Source organism: Lepidothrix coronata, unplaced genomic scaffold (genome assembly GCF_001604755.1).
Source record: "Lepidothrix coronata isolate B3197 unplaced genomic scaffold, Lepidothrix_coronata-1.0 Scaffold126, whole genome shotgun sequence".
Lineage (NCBI taxonomy): Eukaryota > Metazoa > Chordata > Aves > Passeriformes > Pipridae > Lepidothrix > Lepidothrix coronata.
Window position 1 is genome coordinate 2663839 of NW_016690306.1, and position 6000 is coordinate 2669838.

Below are 6000 nucleotides of genomic sequence, written 5' to 3' on the forward strand. Positions count from 1 at the left end.
TTTTATAGCTTGTTCTTGGAAATCAGAGTGCCCTGAGCTGTCTGAATGTTCTGTCCTTACTCTATAAATCTTTTTTTTTTTAAAGCAGAAGGGATACACTTTCCCAGGTGTGTGCCCATTTCTAGATTGTCCCAAACCTTCTGCTACCCTTCTTGGGGAAGGGAAAAATCTAGATGCAGAAAATCACGAAAAAAGCTCCTATCCTAGGTAAGTTTTAGGTTAATGGTGCCCTTCTGGCTATCAGGCACTTGGGGATAGAAGAGATTGGTGCAGCCAGTGTTGCCAAATTTCCAGATAGTCCTATGCCTTGGCACTTCTTCAATCATATCTGTATGCTGATTTGTGGGATAGGCTGTGGACTAGGGTGAAAAGAGTCAAAGTTTTTTTCTTTTAGGTCTGCTTCAGTTATCCAGGTTATGGCATAAGGTGTTGCTCTTGCCTAATGAATGAGCTGGATGCTTTGAAACTCCAGCTTATGATGGTCTGAGGGCCATCTGTGTCCTCTGCTCTCAATCTCTCATAAGCTCTTTGGAGTAAGGGTCTGTGTATTTTACACTGCCATCACAAATAACAGACTCTCAGCTTGAAATCCACGACTGACTGTGCATGTCACATTTCATGCCATAAAAAACATGAGCTCGAGATTGGAAGGGCAAACACGCTTTTGGCTTCTCTGCCATTTGTACTTCAGTTTGCCTGCACCACTTCTTTCACTGTGTGTTGCTGTTTTTCTTTTGAGAAAATTTCCAGAGCCCTCTATGCCTGGACAAGAAACAGACTCTATTTACTGACATTTGTTCCAAGTTATTATGAGCAGAAAGACAACTCTTGTAGGCTCTAAACTGGATCTTTCAGATAGAAGTCTTCAGCCAGCACCTCCCAAGCCCAAAGATTGCCTTCTTTTAAAAAGGTCTGAATCATCTATTCAATATCACAGCATCTTGAAGAACGTCCATAGGACCTCTCTGCTTTCCTTCTTGGTCAAGGCTTGAGCTGGCACTCAGTTAAGCTGCTGGGAGTCTTCTTCTTAGGATGCCATGGCTATCTGTGTATTGCTTGCACAAGCATGGGTTAGTTCACTCTGTGAATTAATGGGTAACTCAGGTGCCAGCTTCACTGCAAGGGAGCCCCAGGGCTGAAATGTGGCCTGAAGCATATTGAGGCACCATTGACACAGCCTGGGTGATGAGGAGCCTTTCCATGGAGCCTTTCATCTGCACAGGATGAACCCAGGGTCAATGCCCTGGGGAGTAATCATCCTATGCCATCTGCTTCCTATCTGGCAAACCTCAGTGCATGGCAGGGGAGTGTCCTCCCACAGCTCATCCCTTTGTGTGTCTCAAAGGGATGCTGTCCTGCCAGGCGGCAGCAGGCAACAGTCATGTATGCCCTGACTGCCTGGGCTGGCTTCCCATTTCACACTTGCTGATGGTCTCCATGACAGAGGAAAAGTTTTGACAGGGGCCATACTCTGCAGTGCTCAGGCTGTCTCTAAGAGTAAGAGCCCTACCCAGGGAACAGATAAACAGAACAATGTTTGAGCCTCTGGTACTCTTTAATGTCATTTTCAGGGAAATATATGTGTCATAACAACACAAAGCAGGCATAGCTCCCTTGCTTTCGATCTGCCTGGTGCCAGGGTCCACGTCATTTCAGCATTGAAACAGATCCAGCAAGTTCGTGGTAACTTTGCTCTCCCAAGAGCTGCCTCTTTTGCCCCCTTGATTTGTACTTGTCTCTCGTCTTCCAGCAGAGTCCCTCATCCCTGTCGGGGAATGTCACGTACTGTTATGGTTAACATATAATTTTCACTAGAAGCCCTAGGGAATTGGGCCTTTATCTCCACATACCATGCACATCAAGATGGTTTAATCAACCCTATTAATTCCAGGGCTTGCTGCTGATCTGGATAAAACACTGCCCTTTCCCACATTGCAGCACCCTCTCTCTGCTCCTCAGGGCTAAACACATTCCCCTACATATTCCCAGCTCTTACAGAGAGCTCTAAGGGCTCTACTCTAAGGTTCAGATTGTTTTGGGCTGATTTTACAGACCAGGAGCATCTCATCAGCTTGAAAATTTGGACTTGATAGTCCTTGGTATCACATCCTGGTGCTCTGGGTGGTCATTGCCATTTCCAAACATTGTTTCAGGGCACATCTGCCCAGTTGTTTGGTCTGAGGACGTGTTTGAGAGCAGAGAGAAAACTCATCAACGTGCCAAGACCAGGGCAAAACTCAGGGGATGTCATTACACTTGTGGTACTGGGAGATCTGAAGAAGTGGTCTTGCCTTTGTCCTTGTTCCAGCATGCCTGCTTTAGGGAGGGATGGTGGGACACGGCTTGTTCATCAGAAGATACAGCCTGGTCAAGAAACAAACTTCAGAGAGCTAGACATGGAGGATTAGATATAGGAGGGTGGTTTACAAACATCTTCCTGACCAGATGAAGAAGTGGACCAGATTCTGTCCCCTTTTCCCACCTTTAGCAGTATTTTACTCGTGGCTCACCCCCAAGCCTAGAGCCAAATGTCTCCAACAGCTGTGAGGATGCCTTGTGTTTAAAGCAGCCACGAGGCACACGCCTAATGGCCCAGGGCTGCTTGGGATGTGCTGCTGCTTGCTTTTCTCGGAAAGGGTTCTTGCAACATGAAAGAAGTGCAGGGAAACAAAGAGCCCTGGGGAGAGAAGTGACAGGCGGCAGCTGGAGCCGGTGGGTGACTTGCCGAGTGACAGAGCAGTTGGGCTCCTCGCTACTCTGCTACTATTTTGGAAACTTCAATAAACAGAAGAGGCAAGATCAATCTCTCAGGGCTCCAACACAAACCCTGAGGAGCCCTGTGGACTTTGGTGGCACAGGCAGACTAAGAGACCAGTTCCTCCATATGAACTCTGCTTCATTTGGACCCCAGGGAAAACTCATCAGGTTTAGCTGCTGAAAACGTTATTCGCAATTCACTAATTAGCAGGTCTCAGCTCCTTTGCTGGTGCAACCTTGCACTAAGGAATTCATGCTCCTTGTGCCATGGAGAATATGACTGTTTAACAGGGGAGCTTTCAAGCAGCTGGAAAAAAAATATGGATGTTTATATTTGTAAAAAGGGATTGTTTTTGCTGCTGTCAATTATTAATGGCTCTCAGGTCAGGCTAAGGAACAATGCCAGGGATAAATTACCCTGTACGCTATTCATATATCCTCTCCCCAATTGTTTCCTTCTCAACTAGAGGATTCACCTCACAATGAACTCCTTGGCTTTTGGAAAAAAAGAACGAAGCGGTGAACTTGGTGTGCCCATTTATTTATGCATTGACATCTTTCCTACTTTGTCAGGTGTGTTTAATCAAAAAGAAGCAGGAAATGCATTATAATTATAAACATATTACTGCGCAAGAAAAAGGCTGCCCTTGGAAAGGACTGTGTTGTTTGATAAATTGTTACAGTGAAAAAACACAGGCTTAACCTACGAAGCTCTTTGCTGTGATCAAAGCAAAGCTGCCCACCCGCCACAGGCTGTCTGTGCAGCAGGACTCAGCTCTGGGTTTGCAGCAAGGCAAGTGAAAGTTGAAAAGAAAATGCAATCTCTTCTCTTCCTTTTTTATTTTTTTGCCTGAAACTTTTCTCCGAGTATAAAAAAAAATTACTCAAACATTAAATATTTGCCTTTAAAATTAATAGAATTAGTGATGAACCCAGCTAAGAACACAATAATTAGGGCCCAGTCCAAAGCTCCATGTTGAAGTTCATGGAGAAACTTATTGTTTTCAACAGGGTCTGACTTGGGATCCTGATGAGCCAAAGCAAAGATGGAGAGTTACAGAATAACCCTGGGAGATCCTGGATGTCCTGCAGTCTTTCCATGTGACCTTGCCCAAACTTGCAAACATTCCTTAGTGGTGAGCACAGCCGAACCCCAGTCAGTGATCTGCTGCTGCTGTGAAAAGCAAAAGTCCTTCTGGTCTGCAAGACCAGGAATGCTGTAGGTAAGATGCAGACAAGGTTTATTGCCCTTCTCAGCACTGCAAGGCTGAGCCACGGCCCTGCGCTTAAATAAATAAAAAACCACCAACAGATAAACTGGAAATTGTCCAGAAGAGAGCAACAAAAATGATCAGAGGTCTAGAAAACATGACTTATGAGGAAAGATTGAAAGGGCTGGGTTTGTTTAGTCTAGAGAATTTGAAACATCCTAATAAACTTTAAAGATGTAAAAAAATACATGGTATCTAAAAGGGTAATCGATTGCCCTTTATCCCTGTGGGTATGGCAGAAGGTACAGCAAAGAAGATTTAGTATAGATAGTATTAAAAGCTCCGAGATTAATAACACACTCAAGTACATTACTTTGGGAGGGATCAGAACATCTCTCATGGGAGATTTTCTGTGCATTGGACAAGTACCTGCCATGGGTAACTCACTGTCCCATGGAACAGGCTGCTTTCAGCCATGTGATCCTATGGGTTGCATAATCTAATGTCTGAGTCAGGACACTTGAAAATGAGACCTTGGAGGTGATGAGCTTTTACAGCATTCCCTGATTTGAAAAAATGTGGCAGGTGATCAACCCTTCTGAAGGCTGACCTCCAATCAACAATTCTTTTTTAAAAGCCTCTTTTCCTTGGCTTCCATGGTTATTAAATGAAAAGCAACAAATTCACACCTTTCCATGGGGCCATCATTGTATTTGTAAAGTGCCTTGCTGCTATCACATGGGGGATTCCCATCTAAGCAAGCACTCAAATGTTTGAATATTAGGATGATGAGACCTCTGAGAAAACATGTAATGACTCAGGAAGTGTACCATGTAGTGGCAGCCTTGCAGATTCTGCATGTAAAAGTCCCCTCCTGATACTGGAGAAAGAAGTACCTTTGCTAGGAGTGTTTTTACCCATAGCACCACTGGGATACAACAACTGCAAAGCAGTCAGGATGGTATTAGGTACTGCTCGAGGTGGGCCAGATGGTGGTCAGCACCTAATTAGAAAGGCAACATCCCTTCTTCCCATAGTGCCTGTCCCACTGCTGAGTAGCCCCTGTCCTGTAGCTGCATGTGCTGCTGCCTCTCTGTGACCAAGCGACTCCACCATCCCTCATCTGCCTTGAGAAGGCTCAACCCTGTTCTTTGATTTCAACCCTTTTTCTGTGAAGGGCACCAAAATCTTTGGTCAGAGTTTGCATCAAAACAGATCACAAGACAGAAATCTATCAGAAACCACGAGCATTTGAATTACTTCCCAGTGACTCCAAATTCCTTGAATTATGGGCACGAGGTGAGGAGTTTGTGAAGAGAAGGACCACAGGGCTGCAGCCACAGCAGGGCTGGCCATAGCCCTTGGTGTCTCCAAGGACTTGGGGGTGATGTGAGGGCTCCCTGAGGGATGGAGGAAAGATGCTGAGGGGAATGCTGCTGCAACCCTGCCTCTTCTTTGCACTCCCCATTTCCTGCCCAGCTACAGCTGTGCAAGGTACTATTTGGTGCCCACAAGAACATGGAGAAAATCACTAGTTATATGATACGGGTATTAGAAAAAATCTGTTTGCTTCTAAGCGTAAACCAATGACTGTGGCAATGGTTTGCAAACATGGGGTTATGGCCCTGAGTCAACTTTTTTCCCCCTGGGTTTTGGGTACAGTCACGAGCCTGGCAGGAATCTGTGTCAGCTAAAATGCATGGCAGCAACTGGCGTCTCCCGGAGTTTGGAACTGAGCAGGGTCGCAACAGGAAGGAGTTTGGGAAGGCAGCACTGCAGGGTTAGCAATAAACATCTCCCTGGGGCAGACATTCCATAATTGGCCATGACAAGGCTTCTTTCTCCAGAGGGATGGAGATGGTGTGTGAGGAAGCGGGATGAATCACTGCTCCAGTCCAACTTGGCAAATGCTGTGATTTAGCTCTGCTTTGCACAGGGAGGAGACGATGATATAGACTGAAAGACAGAAGAGAAATGTAGCCAAAGGCTTCTGAGCTGGGAGACAAGTTTGGGTTCCCACTCATTTTTTGCA